The sequence below is a fragment of the Narcine bancroftii genome, chromosome 8 (assembly GCF_036971445.1).
Source record: "Narcine bancroftii isolate sNarBan1 chromosome 8, sNarBan1.hap1, whole genome shotgun sequence".
Lineage (NCBI taxonomy): Eukaryota > Metazoa > Chordata > Chondrichthyes > Torpediniformes > Narcinidae > Narcine > Narcine bancroftii.
In genome coordinates this window covers 157,952,857-157,975,994 of record NC_091476.1, presented here as the reverse complement: position 1 = coordinate 157,975,994, position 23,138 = coordinate 157,952,857, and the positions used below count along the sequence as shown (strand labels likewise).

At 37.4% G+C, this 23,138-nt stretch overlaps 1 long non-coding RNA gene across 3 annotated transcripts in view; it reads left to right on the top strand.

Annotated features, from left to right (window-relative positions):
- Positions 1–578: 578 nt before the first annotated feature.
- The window catches only part of LOC138741918 (uncharacterized), a 59,117-nt gene continuing 36,557 nt past the window's right edge, over positions 579–23,138 (top strand). For 2 of the 3 annotated variants that reach the window (XR_011343881.1, XR_011343880.1), the window contains exons 1-4: positions 579–653; positions 6,601–6,690; positions 9,073–9,161; positions 9,536–9,630. This is a non-coding gene — a long non-coding RNA (uncharacterized lncRNA). Of the gene's footprint in view, positions 802–6,600; positions 6,691–9,072; positions 9,162–9,535; positions 9,631–23,138 lie in introns of all 3 variants that reach the window. The other variant, XR_011343882.1, reaches the window with a different exon arrangement.

Sequence of the window (23,138 nt, the reverse complement as noted above, 5' to 3'; positions counted from 1 at the left end):
CTTTGTAAGGAATTTAAGGAGACTCAGTATATCACGGAAAACTCTCGGAAACTCCACAAGTGTACCATGGAGAGCATTCTCGCTGGTAGCTTCACTGTCTGGTATGGAAGGGCCAATGCTCAGGACAAGAAAAAACTCCAGAGGGTTGTTAACTCAGCCTGCAACATCATGGGCACTCTTTTTCACTCTATCAAGGACATCTACAAGAGGTGGTGTCTTAAGAACATAGCCTCTATACTCAAGGACCCTCACTACCCAGGCCATGCCCTCTTCACTCTGCTACCATCAGGAAAAAGGTACAGAAGCCTGAAGATGAGTACTCAGTGACACAGGACAGCTTCGTCCCCTCTGCCATCAGATTCCTGAATGAACAATGAACAACAGACACTGCCTTACTTTGTTTTTCTCTTGCACTATTTTTATTTATTTTGTAAGGTAGTTTCAATAAATGTTTGTACTGAGATCTGCCACAGAACAATGAATTTTGTGACATGTTTATGACACTAAATTCAGATTCTGAGGTAAACAATTAAACATTCTTAACCACATTTGGAATGCAATTCCAGTTCTGGTTACACATTTTAGGCAGATGTAAATATTTTAGAAATGACACAGTAGACATGTATCGAGATGTTTCCTGCAATGAATGTTAGGTGGGTAAACTAAGGAGAGGTATTTGCCTAATACCTAATGGAGATATTTCAAATCAGGAAGGCTATGGATAATGTGGGCAGAGAGAAATTGGTGTCTTTGGCAAATGGTGAAGATGATGAGTAAAACAAAGCTCGCTTCAAAAAAAAGGTACCAATAAACAGAAACAAAAAAAAAATTAGAGCACAACCCAACCAAATGCCCCTCAGACTTGTTCTACCATATAGGTCAAATACAGACTCAGCTTGTTTGCATGGACAAGATGGGCTGAGGGATTTGTTTCCATGCTGTATTACTCCATGATTCTATGTCTGTCCATCATAATTATGATTAGTCCACTTCAATGCGTTTTGCCATCCCCTTGGATCTTTTTATCTCTATGGTGCTGATATAAGAAGATATGGTATTTCAAATCTTGTCCCTAATCTTTCATTTAAATCAGGAATCTCACCTTTTGGGTGCCCTTTTTGATACCACTGGAGAAGACGACATACATTTAACTCCAATCAAATGTCACACTCTGTCCTTCGCCTCTCTTTTGGCTAGACATGCAATATTAATAAGATGGAGGGATGCTGCCCCGCCTACCCACGCTCAGTGGCTGAGAGATATCGTATCTTGTTTAAATCTAGAAAAGATTCACTATTCAATTAGTAATCCAAACAAAAAGTTTCAAACGGTGTGGGGACCTTTCCTCAATTATTTTCAGTATCTTAGTTCTTTTATTCATTTTTTAAAAAATTTTCTTTCTTTTCTTTTCTCTTCTTTAAATATAAAACCTGACTTCCAGCAATATTGTGTTACTCCAGGAATGAAACATACTTTTAAATATCAAGTTCTGGTGTATAGATGGGGCCAAAGAATTAAGGGATAAGCTTATGTTTTGCTTCTATAACATGGATGTGCTTTATAAGTTTGACAATTTTGTTATGTTCTTTAATTTTTGACATTTATGTTGTGTACTTTACAAATTTTCTATATATGCTTTGTTTATCCTTGTAAAATTCAATAAAAATATTATTTAAAAAAATAGGATATAGTAAAACCCCCAGTTATCCAGCACCTATGGAAATTGGTAGATGCCAGATAAGTGAATTTTCCAGTTATTGAAATTACATGTTGCATGGATTGGCAAACTAACCATTAGGGGCACCAATTTTCCCTATTTATTTTCCACAATTTTTTTGCCAGTTGCTTGAATTCTGGATAACAGGGATTTTACTGTATCTACATCCTACTTCAACATAATTAATTCATTCTTCCTCTGATAAGGGGAACAAATCTGCACACAAGAATTCAGAAAGGTCTTAGAATGTCCAGACATTGCTTCTGTGGTCATATTTTCTTGCAATGAATAAAAACATTCTACAGATCCTCCTAACTGTTTGCTTTCAACAACCCAAGCACAAGAATATCCAGTTTTTGTTGTGCCTTCCCATTTCCCAATCTATCCCATTTGTATCATATATATTTTTCTCTGCTTTTCAAACTAAAATGAAAAACTTCACAATTATCCATATTAAATTGTGTTTGTTTACTATCCCAAACTGTTCGAATCCCAATGGAGCTTTTCTGCGCACTTCTTGCAATTCACATTTTTTTCTCACCTCTGTTTCATCTGCAAAATTAGAAATGTTAGGTTTAATTCCTTCATCAGTATAATGAATATATATTGTGAAATTAGTAAAACCCCTGTTATCCAGAATCCAAGCAACCGGCAACCTCTTTCATGAACATACCAACCTTTGATGTGGGACCTATTAAAAAGCTTCCAATTACCGCATTTCCCCTTCTCTATTCTGCTTGCACTCACAAAAAAAATACTGGTCTTACTAATCTGTATTGTTTTCTTCCTCTTTTTGAAATGGTGAGGTTACATTTACCACCCTCCAATCTTTAGAAACTGCTCCAGAATCTAAAGAACTTTAGAAAATGACAATGAACACATTCCTGAACTACTTCCTTTCATTCCCTGGGAGCAAGACCATCAGATCCTAAGGATTTCTCAGCCTTTAGCTCCATTAATTTCCTTAGCACTAGGACTTCACTAATACGGATTTCACAGTTCCTTAACATATCAAGGAGGTCATTTTTGTCCTTCATTGTGAAGGCAAAACCAAAGTACAAATTTAATTGCAAAATAAATCAAATCACCTCTAGGAACTCAGTGGGTTAAGCAGTATCTGTGGTTTGACCCACTGAGTTCCGCCCACTGATGGATTTTGCTCCAAATTCTAGCATCTGCAGTCTCTGGTGTCTCTATCTGCTTGATCGCTCTGCAATGTATTTATTGCCAGTCATAAATTCGTCACTTTCTGATATTTGGAAAACTATGTTTGTCTTCACTGATTTTCTCTCTTCACAGCTTTTATAAGATTTATTATCAGTTTTTATGTTCAAGCTTTCCCTCATTCTCCATTTTAACCATATAACAATTACACCATAGAAACAGGCCAACTTGGCCCTTCTAGTCCACTTTCTCCCATCTAATCCAACTGACCTATATAACCATATAACAATTACAATCTTTTAAATCAATCTCTTGTCTTCCTTTACCAAATTGTAAATAGCTTCCAATCCTCAGGCTAATACTGTTTTTTTTAAAGGTAATTGATATGCCTTTGGAGCAGAAACAATCCCTAATTTCCATTGATGAACTTTCTTTCTTGGCCTATGTTATGTTAGTGATCATAGTTGCAAACAACTAGCAATGCCTTACTGTTTGATTAGACTTGGTTGCCAGCAGGGGGCTGACACACAGTACGTTAGATCTGTAATGAAGGGTTGCAGCCTCATGGCCTGCATCATGTGCTGTTCACAACAATTTTAAATAAAGAACCTTTTCCTTCATCCAACTGTTGTCTAAGAACTCACACATACAAATGCAAGATGAAACATGGTGTCAGAAGTGAGATGAAGGAAATTAGAAGGAAATACTTTAAAAGGTAAAATCTAAAGTCAGCAACTGATTAGTGAAGAGAAGCTAACATAGTGAAACATGGAAGGATTACATCCACCAGTGAAACTTCAGCTGACAGGTAATGTGGCTGAAAATTGGAACAGATTTAAAGAGCATTTTGGATTGTATTTAGTGGTAGTCAGAGCTGATGAGAAAAGTGATAAAGTATCAGTTTTCTAACATGTCGTGGGTGATGAAGCCCTGGACGTGTATAATAACTTCACACTTTCTGCTGAAGGAAACAAAATGAAATTGGAAAAAAAAATAATGGAACAGTTTGAGGCAGATTGCATACCTAAATGTAATGTGATGTTTGTGATTGAAATGAGAAACAGAAGCAAAACGTGTGAATTTGGTGGACTGACTGACTAGCTGATAAAGGACAGACTTGTGTGTGATATTCCAAACTATTAAGACTGATAAGAGAGCAAAATCTAGACCTGGAAAAAGCCATAGCACTCTGCAGGGTTACAGAAACTGTAAAAATTCAGGCAAAAGAGCTGTTCAGTGAAACTAGCTGCAATGTAGATGCAATGAGCAAGAACAGACATAAACCGCGTAACAAAAAGCGCGCCAAAGCGGAAAGAGAGGCCTGGCCAGCAAACAAAAATGAAAGGTACAATCGAAAGCCATGTCATCGATGCAGTAAACATCTACCAAAAAAGTGTCCAGCCTGTGGTAAAACATGCTATATGTTTAACAAAAGCAACCATTATGCCTGTTGCTGTAAGAACTAAGCAACAAAGGAAGGTTCATGCAGTAGATGAAAGGGAGATAGAGAAATTCTATGTAGATGTTGTAACTGAAAACAAAAAATGAAAACAGAGACTGAATATTGAGATTAAAAGTGAATGACATATACATTTCAGTTCAATTGGATACTGGAGCACAAATTAATGTAATATCAGAGACTGATTTTAAGATTAGACCCAGACCAAAGATGTATGGAACAAAAGTGAAGGTGACAGGATATTCAGATATTGATATACCAGTGCAAGGAGAATGCATGGCCAAAGTGAAAACAAGGACAAAGAGCACATGTTAACATTCTTTGTGGTACCAAAGGATGTACAGGCCATACTTGGTTTAACAGCCTGTGAGAAACTGAACCTGGTAAAAAGAGTCCTCGTTGTGGAAAGCAAAGGAGAGACAGTCTAATGGTGAACTCATGAAAGAGTACAATGACCTATTTCAGGGTTTAGGCTGCCTTTCAGGAGAACAGTGGATAAACGTGTGGCACTGATAATACATGTATGCAGAAAAGTTGCATTTGCACTTCAAAAGCAACTAAAAGGTCAGGATAGAAAGCCAGAACATGATTCAGAAGATAGATGAGCCAAAGGAGTGGGTGAGTTCACTTGTCATTGTAGACGTAAAGAATGGAAAGCTTAGAATTTGCCCGGATCCAAGAGATCTAAACAGAGCAATAAAGAGAGAATCCTTTAAGCTTCTGACGAGTGAAGAAATCATGTCACAGTTTACAAATGCAAAGTTTTTCAGCAAGTTAGATGCACCATCAGGATTTTGGCAGTTAAAATTGGATGAAGCAAGTTCAAGATTGTGCACATTCAATAGTCCATTTGGCAAATACAGCTTCCTAAGGTTACCATTTGGAATTGCTTCAGCTCCTGAAATGTATCAGAAAACTATCCACGTGGTCTATGAGCACCTGGATGGAGTTGACATCTCAATTGATGGCATTATAGTTTGGGGAACCACGAGAATGGAGCATGGTGAGAGACTAAGGAAAGTGCTGGAAGCAACAAGGAAAGCAAACCTGAAGCTGAATAGAGAGATATCCCAGCTCGGGGTGACAGAACTAACATTTATAGGAGATATTATTGGCAGTGAGGGCATCAGACCACATCCCAGAAAAGTGTCCGCCATTGGGAACATGCCAAGGCCACAATGCAAAAAGGACATACAGAGGCTTAATGGAATTGTCAACTCTATGGGTAAATTCATATTCAACATCTCAGAAAAGATGGCTCCATTGAGAAGACGAACAGAAAAGAACATTGAGTGGGTGTGGAATCATGGGCACGAAAAGTCATGGAGGGAACTAAAGAAACTGCTCACAGAGGAACCAGTTCTGAGGTTTTACGACCCAGTGAGACCCATCAAGATATCATCAGATGCACCACATAGTGGGCTCGGTGCACTTCTTCTGCAAAAATATGATGACTGACAGACGCGGAGACGCAATATGCTTAAATTGAAAAGGAGCTGCTCAGCATTGCATACGCCTTTGAAAGATTTAATCAGTTTGTGTAAATTTTGTGCCCCAAAATTACATGTTTGCTGTGATTCAAATTTGTGTTTTTAATAATTATGCAACATCATTAATGGTTTTAGTAAATTTTCCCAATCTAGCACAACGAAATTGCTGCTCAAACTCTCATAAATTTCTTTCAGGATTCTGTTATGATTCTTCTACTCTACCTTAATAAAGGATCCTATTATGTTCTGGTTGTGCTTGTCAAAAGGATGACACCCAGTAGGATCATTAATGATTCCTTTGTCATTGCACAGGGCTTGGTCAAGGATAGCCTGTTCTCTAGATGTTTCTTCAACTCAACAGTCCCATCTCATACCCATTGCAAGAATTGCTCCTCCACAATATAATGCTGAATTTGACTTGCTCAATCTATATGTAGATTAAGGTCACCCGTGATTTCAATTGTACCTTTCCTGCAAGTGTCATAGATTTCCTGTTTGATTCCAACATCATTGGGGAATGGTTAACACCTATCATTATTATTTTGCTCCACCATAAATACACCATGATTTTCTGAGCCAATGTCCATCCTTAACATTCCAGCTTCTTTCCTTTTTCATCTAAAAATAAACAATAGTATAATCATTCATACCTTTTGGTGTTATTAATTCATCTGGTGTCAGACAACAAAGACCTTAGTGTCTCTATTCCTCCAAACGGGTGAGAATACACCAGATGAACAGTTCTAATATGTATCCTTCTCCCAATTTAGGAAAACAAATACTGCAGAAAAATCTGCTGGAAGAACTCAAGAGATTGGGCGAAATCTGTAGGGAAAAAGGCGTCTGTAGCTAAGCACAAGGTGAATGCCACTATTATTTCTCTCTATGACCTTTATCTATTCTTTAACTTGGATGCCTTGCACCCTTTCATTTTCTAAACTCTTTCAAAGGTACCCTGGAATATTTAATTGCCAACCTCAGGCATTTTACAACCATGTTTCTAAAATGGATGTCAAATCACATCTATTTATTTCTATTTGTACGGTTAATTTATCTATCTATCCTGTTGCAAATGCTGTATGCAACCAAATAAAGAAACATCAACTTACTCTATTTTGTACAGTTCTTCAGTTTGACTCTTATATCAACTGATCTGTTTGATCCACCTCATCAGTTGAACCTGGATGAATTTTGTGCTGAATTGACTATATCAGTAAATGTTTATGAAATGTTGTTTAAACTTGACTATTGAAAAACTATAAAGCCCCTGAGAAGAAACAGCAAGCTAAAGTTGCAAAGTCTTGAGATTTGGAGATAGTCAATTTCTTACCAAGTCAGTAAATTAAATGACAAGATGCAGGGATTAGGGCAGTTGCTCTCAATCTTTTTTCATTCCACTCACATACCACTTAAAGTATTCCCTATGCCATCGGTGCTCTGTAAGGGATTGCTTAAGGTGGTATGTGGGTGGAAAGAAAAATTTTGTGAAGCACTGTTTTAATCGTACCTAATTGGTTGATCGTGCACACAGTTTCAGAACTCTAAAGGAAATGGACCAATGACAATTTTTCTCAAGTAAAATATTTAAGTCTAGAACAGTGATTCTCAACCTTCCCTTCCCACTCGCGCACCACCTTAAGCAATCCCTCACAGAGCACCGATGCCTCCAAAAAAAAGAAAAAACAGTAGCAATGACTTCTGGAACCCAACAGAAAGACAAGAAGAAGAAGAAAAAAAAATATCGAGTCCTACCTTGATGATGAAGGATGGTACTGGATTCCATTCTGCTTCCCAACCTAGTTTGCTTTCGGAGGGGACTCCTGCCAGCACCTCTCAGTGAAGAGATGGCATTAGTGGGGAACCTGCAAGTGAACCATGCATGCGTGATTTCTCGTGCATGTGTGGTACAACTAAGCCCAAAGCACTACTGGGAGTGCAACAACCCTTTTAGCACTGGAGGAGGAAGAATTGGGCTCAAGAGGAGGTTCATTAGCTGAGGGTGAGGAAGAGGAGAAAGAAGGGATACAAGAAGAAGAGGTAATGGAAGAAATTAGATTTAATCCTCAGACCAAGACCAAGGAGTTATCTATAACGATAATGAAACAGATTAAAGTAATGAAAGAGGAAATGAGAGAAGGACTAAAGGAGGTTAAGGCTGAAATTAAGAGATGAAAGTTGGAAGTTTTAAATAAAATGAAGGAGAAATTAGAGAAAATGGAAGAAATAATTACTGAAGTGCAGGACGATGTGCCGCATGTTGAAGTCAGAGTGTCTAATGTGGAAAATACAACTACAGGTTTAATTACAGTAAATGAAAATCTTTCTGATAAAGTGGATATTTTGGAGAATTTCAGTAGAAGAAATAACATTAACATAGTAGTTTTGTCAGAAGGGAAAGAAGGTCCAGATGCAATTTGCTTCAGTCAAGAGGTGGATTCCTAAAGTATTGGGAGAAGACAACTTTGAGAATAAGATTGAAAGAGTCCATAGGGCCTTGAGACCTAAGCATCTCCCTAATCAGAACCCATATTCTATATTAATAACGTTTCTGCATTATCAACTTAGAGAGAGCGAGAGGAGCAAAGGAACGACAAGGTACTTTGGTATGGGAAGGGGATAGGATTTTATTTTACCCAGATTTGAGTGAAAATTTGTTGAAAAGAAAATAATTTAATTCAGCTAAGAAAATTCTATACAATAAAGGTTACAAGTTTGTCCCTGCAACTTTGAAGATTTTCGGTCCGGGACCACAGAACAGATCCTTTACAAATTTTGCTCTAGCGGAAGAATATGCTCAGAGACTTCCTGAAGCTCAACCTTTAGTAATTACTATGGGCTTGATGTAATAAACTATCCTTTTTTTCTTTCCTTTATTTTAACTTCATAGTTGAGATGGAAGAATTTAGCAATGTATTTTTTCCATTATGTCATTTTCTTTTGAATTTTGAATTTTTATCTTAATAATAATTAATTACTTAATTAATTGAATAACTTTTATTAACTAAGCGATTAAAGCTTACATATTGAATATACAAATGGAGTTGGGAGGAGTGGATTTCTGTGGGATTATGTGTGTGCGTTTGTGACTTTGATCACAACCCATAAAATGGAGGGAGTTAGTGTTATATTAGACAACATTTATTGGGAGGGTTCTATTCTATATTATTATATGTATCAACTTGTACACATATACTATTTTATATTAGTGCTTTTTCCTTTTTTCTTCTTTTGGATTGGTGGAGGGGGTGCGTGTGGATACATGGATTTGGAGGAGACCTGCAGGATGGGATGAAGGAGAAGGATTGATGAATGTTTGGGTTAAATGAGCAAGGTAAGTAAGTTTATAAATTTTAATGTTAATGGGCTAAATGGGAAAATAAAAAGAAAGAGAGTGCTAACATATATTAAGAAATTGGGAGTGGATGTAACTTTTCTTCAAGAAACACATTTAACTGAAAAAGAACATTTGAAATTAATAAGAGATTGGGTGGGATATGTAATGTCATCTTCATTCAATTCTAAAGCAAGAGGAGTAGCAACTTTGATTTAAAAAATTCTTCCGATTAAGGTCCGGAATATTTTCAGAAATGTGGATATTTTTGAATTTGTATGCTCCAAATGTTGATGATGAGAAATTTATTCAAGATACTTTTTTTTAAATCTAGCAGAGGCACATGAAAATTTTTGATTTCAATTTTTGTTTAGATCCATTGTTGGATAGGTCCACTCGATAATGACTTTAATTGATAAATGGAGAAGAATCCACCCGAGAGAGAAAATTATTCATTTTATTCTCGCAGGTTTGATTATTATTCTAGAATTTCTCTATTTTTGGTTTTAATTCAAATACAAATTAGGATTTTTGAAGTTTATTATAAACCAAGGATTTTATCTGATCATTTGTCTTTGTTAATAACTATGGAAATGGAAAAGTTGATATATAGATGGAGATTAAATTCCTTATTGTTGAAAAGCAAAGATTTCTGTGATTTTGTTCGCAACCACATTAGGCTATTTTGTGATACAAACTTGAATTCGATAAATGATAAATTTATCTTATGGGATGCATTAAAGGCATATTTATGAGGGCAAATTATAAATTTTACATCTAAAATTAAAAAGGATTATATGAGAGAAGTAGATCAATTAGAAAAAAAAATTACAGTTTTGGAAAAGGACCTTCAAAAATCTGTTTCTGAAGATAAATGTAGACAGTTGATTAATAAAAAGTTTCAGTATAACACATTACAAACTCATAGGACTGAGAAAGCTATTATTAGGATGAGGCTAAGGTATAATGAATTAGGTGAGAGATCATAAAAAGTACTAGCTTTACAATTGAAAGCGGACCAAATCTCGAACAATTAATGCAATTAAAAAAGATACTAGCATAATTACTTATAAACCCCAAGAAATAAATGAATCTTTTAGAAATTTCTATTTGAAAATATATACTTTGGAATCTTTAGATGAGGCTAAAATAAATGAATATTTATCACAGATAATATTGCCTAGGTTAAGTTTAGGAGAAAAAACTGAACTTGATGTTCCATTTACTGAGGCAGAAGTAAGAGAAGCAATCAGATCTCTACAAAGTAATAAATCTTGAGGAGAAGATGGTTTCCATCTGAATTTTATAAAGAATTTAATGATTTACTGATTCCTATTTAAATATAGGAATACAAGTACTAGATCAAGCTTCTCAAACTTTTACTCTTCTAGCATCATTCTTGATGACAATATTATTGTAATTTCTAAAAAAGATAGACCCTTTAAAACATTCCTCTTATAGACCTATTCCAGTATTAAATGTGGATTATAAAATAGTAGAAAAATTTTTGGCAAATAGAATGAATAATTTATCACCTAAATCAGTGGTTCCCAAACCTTTTTTATGCCCCGCACCCCTAAAAAATTTTAATATGTTCTCGCACCCCTTAAAGTAATAATTTATTTAAGAATAAAGGTGAAGGTGGCCAAAATAAATTTGTATAATCAATTTTTAATAATATATAAACAAAAGTGAAACATATGGAAAAGAAAAAAATATTACAACAAATTAAAAGTTGCATGAACCCTACAAAAAAATTAAATTTTCATCCATGCATGAAATTTCTTTTAAAAAATTAAAGAACTAATGTTCAAATGTTCATAAGCCAATTTAAATTTAATGACTCTTTTGTTCCTGTTTATTGCTTAAGAGTTTTTCAAAACATGGCATTTTGTTGCTGATAGCAACCCACACGTCTGCCTGTGCACCCAAGCGATTTCTAGATTTTGTCTTGATTGACAAAAGGGCACTAAATCCAGACTTGCATAAGTATGTCATCATGAATGGGATGAGCAGTTAGTGCTTTTTCACAAAGTCTTGGAAACATGTCCATTGCCAAACACTAATATTGTTCCAAAGTTTTGCTTTCAAACTGCATTTCAAGAAAACGATTTGTGCGCAGTTCAATAAGATCTTCCTTCAGCTCTTCATCATCTGACATATTATCTAAATTGAAGGAGTATGGATTTATTTTAAAAAAACTGAAATGTAATCTCACACCCCCTGGAATGCTATTTCACACCCCCAAGGAGTGTAAGCACCGCTGGTTGGGAAACCCTGACCTAAATTAATTAATATGGATCAGGCTGGGTTTATTAAAAAAAGACAATCTTCAGAAAATGTACCTAAATTGCTTAGCATAATTCATCTAGCGCCAAAAAAAGAGGTGATTTGAGTGTTGCAGTGGCTTTAGATGCAGAAATGGCATTTGATAGATTAGAGAGGGATTTTTTTATTTGAGGAATTAGAAAAATTTGGACTAAAGCATTATATAATAGTCCTAAAGCTAAAGTAGTAACAAATTGGCAAATGTTTATGACATTTAAGTTAACAAGATCAAGTAGACAAGATTGTCCTTTGTCACCAACTTTATTTGTTTTAGGCATAGAACCACTTGCCCAAGTGATTTGTTTTGATTTACAAATTAAGGGCTTTAGGGTGGGCCAGGAGGAACATGAAATTAGCATATTTTCAGGTGATATTTTAATATATTTGACTGAGTCATCTTTATGAAGATTGTATGCCTAACTGGAAGAATATGGAAAAGTTTCAGGTAACAAAATAAATTTGACAGCAGGTAATTATATTCAGTGCCAGAAGGATATGCAGTTTAAATGGCCAAAAGAAGGCATTAAATATTTAAGAATACATATGGAAAGTAATTTGAAGAATTTATATAAATTGAATTATTTGTCTTTACTTAAGAAGATTGAGAAATAATTTTAAAAATGGATACATTTACCTATAACTTTAGTTGGAAGGGAAATTGTATAAAGATGAACATATTTCCAAGTATACAGTACCTTTTACAGATGTTACCGATATTTAATACCTCAAAAAAATTTCAAGATTTAAATAAATAAGGGAATTTCTTTGGAAAGGTAAAATGGTAAGAGCTTCTATAGAGACATTAACATGGAAATATGAATTGGGAGGATTACTGCTTCCAAATTTTAGGAATTATTATTAAGCAGCACAGATGAGATTCCTGGCTTCCTTTTTTGAAAAATAAGAAAACCAGCATAAGTTAATATAGAACAGAACAAAAAAAGGAGGCAAATAAAGCAGAAGAATTTATACATGAATGGGAATCAAAATTGTTGGTTGCCGATAAAGAGACACCATTATTGAAGCATTTACTTAATGTTTCGAATAAAATAAATCAGTATATTGGTGGAAGGTCTATATCACCTAAAATGGCATTGAGTAAACCTCTTTTGTTCCTTTCGAGAGATAATCAGTACCATAAAGGGATTGCTAATGTGGAAAACTGTTACAAAAGAGGTCAATTAATATCATTTGAGCAAATGAGAAACAAATATGCTATATTTAATATCTTTTTTTGTTGCTTTCAGTTAAGAATGTATTTGAGAGATAAGTTGGGACCAACAATGTTTCTGTCCAGCTGTACTGAGGTAGAACTTCTCATTAGGAGTGGGACCATTAAGGAAATTTATTTCTTTGATATATTCATTATTACAACCAGAAACTCCTAAATTAGGATTAGAAAGATCAAAGCAGAGATGGCAAATAGATTTGAATACTACAATAGACCAACAAATGTGGGAACATTTATGTAGGGATTGTATGACTAATTCTATCAATGTGAGATATAGATTAGTTCAATACAATTTTTTCACATCAATTATATACACACCACAGAAGTTGAATAGATTGAAATCAGATTTATTGGATCAATGTTTTAGATGTGGTGAAGATGTAGGTTCTCTTAAATGTGAGACCTTTTTTGGGAGACCATTTGTACCTTTATGGAACAAGTTACAGAAGTTATTTTTCCACTAAATCCCAATATATTTTTATTTGGAATATTGAAGGTACAAGTCCTAAATTGAAACTATTAATTTACCAATTGAAATTTGTTAATTTAGCCCTAGAAGTAGCAAGAAAATATATTGCAATTACTTGGAAAACAGATACATCTTTAACTAAGCCAAGATGACATGCCAAAATTCAAAGTTGTATTTCTTTGGTAAAAAATTACTTATAATTTAGAAAATAAATACTCATGTTTTTTTTTTACAAATTTGGTGCCTGTATGCTCAAATAATGGGATTAAATAATGATATCCTGTCTATACCTCCAGCCCCGCAGAATTCTCCTCTGTACGTCTATGTTAGAACTGATTAATTGTACTGCACGACATCTCTCTCTCTAAAATCCAAGGATTATTTTTCTCTTTTCTTTCTTCTTGTCTTTTTATACCTATGTGTTTTTACTTTTTTTCAATTTGTATATTGTTTGGGTGAAAACAATCATGTATATAATTATTTTTTTTATATATATCTGTATTATTATAATAATTGTAGTTACTGCATATATGGAATATTACATAAAATATTTTTTTAATGAGTAAATATCATTTTTAAGTGAGCATTGTGGATAAGGCAATAAAAGCAGTCTACTGTGATCTGGAATGCAGCTGTTTGGACACCATAATACACATATCAGTTAATACAACAGTTATCCACTGAATTTGTCCATTTTAAATGATCAATCACAAACTGGGTAGCACGGTTAGAGCATTATAGTTTGCACAATGCTTTTGAAGCGCCAGCAACCTGGGTTCGAATCAGAGTTTTCCCTGGGTGCTCATGTTTCTGCCCACCCTCCAAAACAAATGGGTTTAGTAGGTTAATTCAGTGTATTTGGCCAGTATGGATTTCAAGGGCTGGAAGGGTGGCATGGTTAGAGTTGGGGCGGCATGGTTAGCACAGCAGTTAGCACAATGCAGTTATAGTGCCAGCAATAAGAACCATGGTTCGAATCCCACACTGCTTGTAAGGAGTTTATAGGTTCTCTCCGTCTCTGCGTGGGTTTCCTTAGGAGCTCCGGTTTCCTTACTCCATAGCCACGACCGAGGTGAGGAGAAGCCTATCCAAGGTGATCCCACTCAAGGTAGCAGGACCAGCCAACATACCTGGTGGGATACAGAAGGATTATTCAGACCAATTGACAGTGGTCTTCACAGACATCTTCAATATCTCACTGCAGAAGCCCATTGTTCCTGCAGGGTTTATGACACCCAAGAGGGTGACAATATCAGGCATCAATAGCAAAACCACTCTGTACCACTGACCTCCACCGTTATAAAATGTTTCAAGCATCTGGTGATGGAATACATCAAAGCATACCCCCTTCCCAGAGATGCTGGACTCATTTCAATTCACCTAGAGAAGAAACCGTTCCACAGACGATGGTACAGACTTGTCACTTCACACCGTCCTGGCCCACCTGGAGAATGATGCCTCATACGCCAGGCTACTATTCATTGACTTCAGCTTGGCATTTAATAAGATCATTCCCCAGAGCCTGGTAGAGAAACTGTCCTCACTGAGTCTCAACACCCCTCTCTGCAACTGGATCCTGCACTTCCAAATGGAAAGAACACCGTCTGGCCATGTCAGTAGCAGAACACCGAGCACAGTCATGCTGTGCACTCAGCCCACATGCTACTGACCCATGACTGCATCACCAGATCCATCTCCAACAGTGTCATCAAGTTTGCAGATGACCCAACAGTAGTTGGCCTTATCACCAGCAACGATGAATCACACTACAGAGAAGAGGTGGAAAATCTCATGAAGTGGTGCGAATGTGACAACCTGAGTCTCATTATAGACAAGATGATTGAGGATTTCAGGAGGACCAGGAACAACCACTCTCCACTACACATCGACAACTTTGTAGTAGAGAGTGGAGAGCACCAAATTCCTTGGAGTTCACTTAACTGATGACCTATCGTGAACACTCAACATCACCTCACTTGTCAGGAAGGCACAACAGCGACTACATTTCCTGAGAAGACTGAAGTGGGCAAGGCTATTGGCCACCATTATGTCAACCCTCTAATAGGAGCTCTATCAAGAGAGCATCCTAGTTGGCTGCAGAGAAATGGATCAGAGGTCAATCCACTCGACCATAAGAGTGGCAGAGAGGATCACTGGTGCCTCCCTCCCCTATCGATGTGATCTACCAGGATCATTGTCTGGAAGGCATGCAAAATCATTCAGGGCCCCTTCCACTCTACACATAGTATCTTTTGAAGAAGAGATACAGGAGGATCAGTGCCAGCACCACCAGGCTGAGGCAAAACTTCATTGGGTTGTACTTGTAAAATCATATGTCTTGACTTCCTCCCAGCGTTCAAAACATACTGGGGGTTTTAGGTTAATTGGGTGTAATTGGACACAACAGGCTCATGGGCCAAAATGGCCTGTTACCGTCCTGTATGTCTAAATTAAAAATTAAGGGCCTTCTAGTGTGCTGTATCATTAAAAAAAATAATTATATCTAGCACTATAAGACTTAACAGTAAAACATGAAAGGGGAAAATTATAAGGGGAACATGAAGGGAAATTTCTTCACGCAAAGGGTGGTTGGGATAGAAACATAGAAGATAGGAGCAGGAGTAGGTAATTCGCCCCTTCGAGCCTGCTCCGCCATTCAACGAGATCATGGCTGATCTTAAAGTTCAGTACCCCATCCCCGCCTTCTCTCCGTAACCTTTAATACTCTTATACTGAAGAAATAGATCTAATTCCCTCTTAAATATATTTAATGAACCTGCCTCTACTGCCCACTGTGGCAATAAATTCCACAGATTCACCACCCTCTGGGTAAAGAAATTCCTCCTCATCTCGGTCCTAAATGGTTTGCCTATTATCCTCAAACCATGGCCCCGGGTTCTGGATTTTCCCATCATTGGAAACATCCCATCTGCATCCATTCTGTCCAGTCCTGCCAGAATTTTATATGTCTCTATGAGATCCCCTCTCAATCTTCTAAACTCCAGCGAGTACAATCCCAATTTGCGCAATCTTTTCTCATAAGTCATTCCTGCCATTCCAGGTATCAGCCTGGTGAATCGCCTCTGCACTCCCTCCATTGCAAGAACATCCTTCCTTAGATAAGGTGACCAAAACTGCACACAATACTCCAGGTGGGGTCTCACCAAGGCCCTGTACAGCTGCAGTAAGGTATCCTTGTTCCTATACTCAAACCCTCTTGATATGAAGGCCAACATACCATTTGCCTTTTTAACCGCCTGCTGTACCTGCATGCTCGCCTTCAGAGACTGATGTACAAGTACCCCTAGGTCTCTCTGCACTTCCCCATCTCTTAATCTATTGCCATTCAAATAGTAATCTGCCCTCCTCACATTTAACCACATTGTAGTGCATTTGCCATGTATCTGCCCAGTCCCTCAATTTATCCAAATCACACTGGAGCTTCCTGACCCCCTCTTCCGTGCACACAACCCCTCCTAGCTTAGTGTCATCTGCAAATTTGGAGATATTACATCCAATCCCCTCATCCAGATCATTAATGTAAATTGTGAACAGCTGGGGTCCCAGTACAGATCCCTGTGGCACCTCACTGGTCACCACCTGCCACTCAGAAAACGAGCCATTTATCCCAACTCTCCGTCTTCTACCTGCCAGCCAGTTCTCAATCCACATCAATACTTTTCCCCAAATCCCATGAGCCTTGATTTTGGAAGCCATTCGTTTATGCGGGACCTTATCGAAGACCTTTTGGAAGTCCAGGTACACCACATCCACTGGCTCTCCCCCATCTATTTTACCTGTCACCATCTCAAAGAATTCCAATAGATTTGTCAAGCAGGATTTACCTTTTGTAAATCCATGTTGACTCCGTCCGATCCCTTCTCTGATAGTCATATGCTCCGCTATTACATCCTTAATAATGGATTCCATCATTTTGCCCACTACTGATATAAGGCTCACCGGCCTATAATTCCCCACTTTTTCTCTACCCCCCTTTTTAAATAGTGGGGTAACATTAGCTACCCTCCAATCCATGGGTACTGATCCTGAGTCTATCGAGTTCTGGAAAATAATTCTTAAAGCATCTGCTATCTGAATGGCCACTTCCTTAAGTACCCTAGGATGTAGATTATCAGGCCCTTGGGATTTTTCTGCCTTCAATCCCATCAATTTCCCCAAGACCATGTCCTTAGAGATACTGATTTATTTCAGTTCCTCCCTTGAATTAGTCTCTATGTTTCCCAACATCCTTGGGAGGTTATTTGTATCCTCTCTTGTAAAAACAGAACTAAAGTAAGAATTTAATTGGTCTGCCATTTCCTTATTCCCCATTATATTCCCCTGATTCCGACTGCAAGTGGAATAAGCTTCCAGCGGAGGTGGTTGAAGCAGGAATGTTATTTACATTTAAGGAAAGACTGGATAATTACATGGAGGGGAGAGGATTGGAGGGGTATGGACCAGGTGCTGGTCAGTGGGACTAGGAGAGTGGGGATATATTCCGGCATGGATGAGTAGGGCCAAACTGGCCTGTTCTGTGCTGTATATGGTTCTATGGTTATAAACATCAGAAAAGTTTGTTATATGATCACAGTGAACACAGCAGAATTCTGCCAGTAAATATGGTTTTCTGTTAAAAAACAGTTCCTGTTTTAGTTAACTTTATGTCCAAAGACTCAGAAAACATCTCCTCTTCATGTGAACTGCAGAAGTAAGAGGTTTTTTTAGACGCCAACTCAACTTTTCTCAGGAGCAAAGAGCAGACAAGAAGTATCAGAAATCAGAGTTATTCTCACGTAAAGGAGGCTTTCGAAAGCCACCAAATGTCTATTCTGCTGCTAAACCGGAAGTGTCTAGTGAGGATAAGGAAGTCATTGGTTTTTGATGGCCATCAGAGTGGTTTTCAACTTCTCTCATATCGCCATGACTATGCTGTACCCTGATGTTAGTGCGTGAGAAAGGATGTGAAAAAAATACGTGAAAGTAAATGAAAACATTTGAAGGAACTATTCTTAAATTTAAACATCCACTGATAATCAAAGGTAGTCCTTGAACTATTCAATGGGCAGAATGATTTCCATCAATCACGTTGAACTTATTAACTGTCAGAACACTGAATTGTATTCTGCAAGTTTTGGAGTGGACAGTTCAACTCAAACGCTTCTGTTGATGCTAATGCAAGATGGTTACTTCCGCTGTGACTTTAGTTCCCAGACATCTCATCAGCCAGTTATGTGATAGCTGCTCAGCAGATTGTGCAAGAAATACATCACCAAGAAAATTTTGAAATCGTCTTCCAATTCTACCCATCTATTTTCTTTAAAAAAAAAATTACACTTTACATTCCAGCTCCTGGCTGAGAAAGTGATCAACTTCAATATCAGATCATCAGCTGGCCTTAGGAACTCCAGATGTACAGTAAAGCCCCTGGCATACAGCACCTATGGGGATTGGTATGTAACAGATGTGTATTTTCCAGTTGCTTGAGATTTATTCTTACAATGCCTAATACACCTACATTAAGGAAAAACAGTTTAAAAGACAAAAATACTGTACTGTACACACACTGAACAAGCTTCACATGCATGAATATATATAAAACCTTAAAGATTTTATTTTATTTTCAGTCCTATTGTTTGAAAACATTTACCCATTGCCACGGTTCCACCCCCCACCCCCCCACACAGAACCATCTGAAAGACAAACAATAACATTCTAGATAATTAATATTCCCTGCCCCCAATTTTACAGATAAAGCCTCTGACTGGGGTGACTCTTACTAAGCAGGGATAAGGAGGCACTTTAAGAGAATCACTTCCAATGGCGAGCAGCGTCAACCAGCGTCTTCATCCTGGGCGACGCCATTGCTGTTTCCACAACTTTATTCAAACTGCTGCTCGAGCAAATCACCACCAAGGCGCTCAGCTGGCTGGGGTTCGTGTGAATTAAGAGAATATTTATTTTTACAACTTTAAACATGTATTTTTACCTATTATTTTATTCTTACTTACTTCTAATTTATTTTACTTGATTTTTTTTGCTGGTTGCTTGAATTCTGGACACCAGGGGTTTTACTGTATATAACTAGATCCTCAAATCTTCACTCTTTGCTTAAGGCTGGACAAATTACTGCAGCTGGGATCAGGACTCACAATCTGTAAAATATGGACATACAGTAACTTAATTTTTGTCTCAAGAGGGAGAATGTCCCCACCTGCAGCAATAAACTGACCCGACATAAAATGTGCTAGAACTTTCATTATAGGAATCTAAACTGCGCTGAAGCAGTTAAAGAATTAGGTGCTGATAGTTATCAGATTATCCTTTTCCAAACAAGTTTGATTAAAATTCAATCAAAAAGATTAGACTGGAGTTATCCCACCCAGTTTTGTGTCATCACCAAACCTGGGTATATTACTGTCAAATCTCTGATGCAAGTCATAGTGTATGTACCCTAATTCTGATCTCCGTGTTACCCAGCTAATCACTGCTGCCACTTGGAAAAAGACTTGTTTTGTCCTTCTTTGTTTCCTATCTACCAAACATTTCTCCATGCAGCTCTGTCTGCCAAAATAACAGTGGCTACTGATTTCAATTCCCCGTCCCATTCCCTCGTGGACATGTCTGTCCATGGTCTCATGCACTGCCAGATTGAGACCACCCACAAATTGGAGGAACAATATCTTCTCTGGTTTCTGTTAAATCCAACCTGCTCCCCCCCCCCCCCACACTTCTTCCCCTGTCACCTTTCCAACAGCTCTTGATCTCTCTCTCCTCCCCATCTTCCCTGTCTCCTTTCATATAGCAAAAATTAATTCTCACCTCTCCTCTTATCATATCCAATTAACTCCTTTAGTTGGTCTAGACTCCTTTCCCTGCTAGTCTTCAGTCTTCATTCTGAAGCCTTCCTTTTCTTTGCTTCTGCCTCAAAGGGCTCAGGCCCGAAATATTGGTAATATAGCTTCACTTCCTATGAACGCTGCGAGACCAAGTTCCTCCAGCATTTCTGTGTGCTATTACCATCACAGCATCTGCAGTCATTCATGTTTTACTCTATCCTTTCCTATCCCTTCCCAACAATCCCATGTTCTGTAATTTGTTTGCTAATCTCTCAAGTGGGACCTTAACGAAAGCCTTTTGAAAATCCAAATGCACCATGGGTTCTCCCTCATCCATTCTGCTAATAATGCCCATTAAAAGTTCCAATAGTTTTGCATAATTTACTTCAGGCTGATCCTGTCCAGTATGTTACTGCATTAAAGAGTTCTGATATCATGGACTTTATCGTTAAACTCACCATAAAATTCAGGCAATCTATAATTTTCCATTTTCTCGCTCTCCATTTTAATTAGGTGGATTACAATAGCTGCCTCAAATCCATTGGTAAGATTCTAGACTCTAGCCTATAAAACTTTGGGAAATGTCCAGTAATATATCTATTATTTTGAGTGCCAATTCCTCATGCACTCTAGGTTATAGATCAGCATGGCTTTTAATATCGTCAATTTCCCTAACACCATTTCCCTTCTTATACGGATTTCATCAAAGTTCCTCCCTCTCATTTAGCAATATCTTTCACAACATTCTGAGAGATTATTTGTGTTCTCCTTTATGTGTACAGACCAAAGCATGATTTTAAATACTCTGTCATTTCTTTGTTATCATTTGCTAATATGACAAGCTTTTCTCCTTGGATCCAATGCTGTCATTAACCAGATTGCCTCAGCTGGATGCTTTTCTGGGTTTATTTGCATCAATATATTACTTGTGGATTAATTATTTAGAAGTGATTCAGTATTTGTAACATTTGATCTATCAAAACTAGCTCGTTGATCATGCCTTTATGGTATGCTTTCTTTATTCAGAGACCCTGGCTTCCATGTAAATCACATCATGATATGCTCACTCTTCTCTTTGACCCCCTTAATGATCAGATCAAATAACTATATTAATTCTAGTACTGTGTAATGAGAGAGAAAATGTGTCCCCTCCCATTGGTTCCTCAATATATTGACCAAACAAACCATCCATTATATACCCTTTAGAATTTATCCCCCACACACTATAGTCACAAATTTGGTTTCTCTGGTCTAAAAGCATATTGAAGTCCCCTATGGTTATTGTCGGGGACAATTGCACCTCTCATTATCTGATTTATGTCCTGACCCACATTATAATTACATCTTGGGGGAAAGTCCCACAAATACTTTCTGCCTCCTGTTGTTTCTTCACTTCTCCCTGACGAATTTCTTGATTTTCAGAACTAAAAGTTTTCTTCTCTATGGCAATTAGCTATTCTTTAATCCTGCCAACACCCAACCCCCTTGCAACCGCTGCAGCCGTGTCTGCCTGTCCCGCATCGGACTTGTCAGCCACAAACGAGCCTGCGGCTGACGTGGACATTACCCCTCCATAAACCTTCGTCTGCGAAGCCAAGCCAAAGAAAATCCTGCTTTAAAATTGTCATGGAATATTTAATTGCCAAACTCGGTCAATTTCCAATCATGTCTCCATAATGGCTGCAAAATCCTCTCCATACTATGTACCATGAATTGCATGCATTTGGGGGAAAAAAGCCTTAAATTTGATGTCACCAAGAAAGTCTGCAGACGGTGTAATTGTAGTGCAATACTACAATCGAAGGGCTCAGGTCCAAAACGTTGGTTACTCTTTACTTCCTACAGATGCTGCATGTCCTGTTGAGTTTCTCAGCACTCTTGTGTATCATCTTCAATTTTGCATCTTTTTCTGCTCTGATTCTAACTGGAGGTGCACTGAGGAATAATATGTGCTGTTCCTACTGAACAGACCCAGCTTGTCATTATCCATTTTGCTACTCTTTCTTCTGGTTTAACTTCCTAAACTTTCAAGTTCGTCTATTGTTACATGTACTAAGATGCAATGAGAAAGGCATTTTACAAGAAAGCCCAACAAGTCAACCCCTGCATAGTATAGCAGTAAACTCACAGTCGAGTTACAAAGAGAGATCAATGGGTACAGAGCAAAAGCAACATTACTTCACTCATGTAAGGTTCATTCATTTAATTCCCTTCAAGTAAGGATGTAGTACACCAACACTGGTGTGAAGGCTTTGTCTGGATTCTTGAATGAAGTAAAAAACAGGAAGGAAATCTAGTCAGTGGATCCAGAAGAAATATTGCATATTTTACACAACTTGCAGTAAGCTCCCAGTGTTCGATTGGATTTTAGTATTTCATTGAAAATGAATCACTACTACAAAATACCGATTAAAATCTGAAAGAAAATAAACATGGAGTCGCTCAACTGTTCAGTCAGCATCTGTGCAAAGTATTAATGATTTAATTCAAGTTGAAGACCCTTCAACTTAAAACATTAACTCGGTTTCTCTTTCCACAATCCTGACTGACCTGCTGAGTATTTGCCTTTTTTTGTTTTTGTTGTTAAACTATGTGATTTATTTGACCAGCCCTTGAATGCACATGACTTCAAGACATATTAAAACATCTTTACGAACCTTGTAATAATTTTGAAGAATGATCATTGCCATATTGTTTGATCGATGGTCTATTTCTGCTGTCAGTGATGTGAAACTGACCATAAAAATCTATTTATTTTTTAATTTAATTTTTTTTATATATAAAGGTGCTTCAGGAATAAATTACAGGCAGGATTCTTCAGAGAATTTCCCAGCTCTTCTTCATATGGTGAGATTAGATCATTTGCATCTATTTGATGTGGTTTGACATCTCATTTGAAAGATGGCATTTCCAACCGTGTGGTTTTCTCTCAGAAATACACTGAGCATTAGCCTAGTATTTCTGTATGATTCTCTGGAGTGGAACTTGAAACCCACACCTTCTAAACCAGGCATGAGTGCCATCAACTGAAGCTCGGCAGACATTGAAATCATCCTTGTGGTCTCATCATGCCTGACTGGACCCCAGGTGATGAGCATATTTGCTGGGCT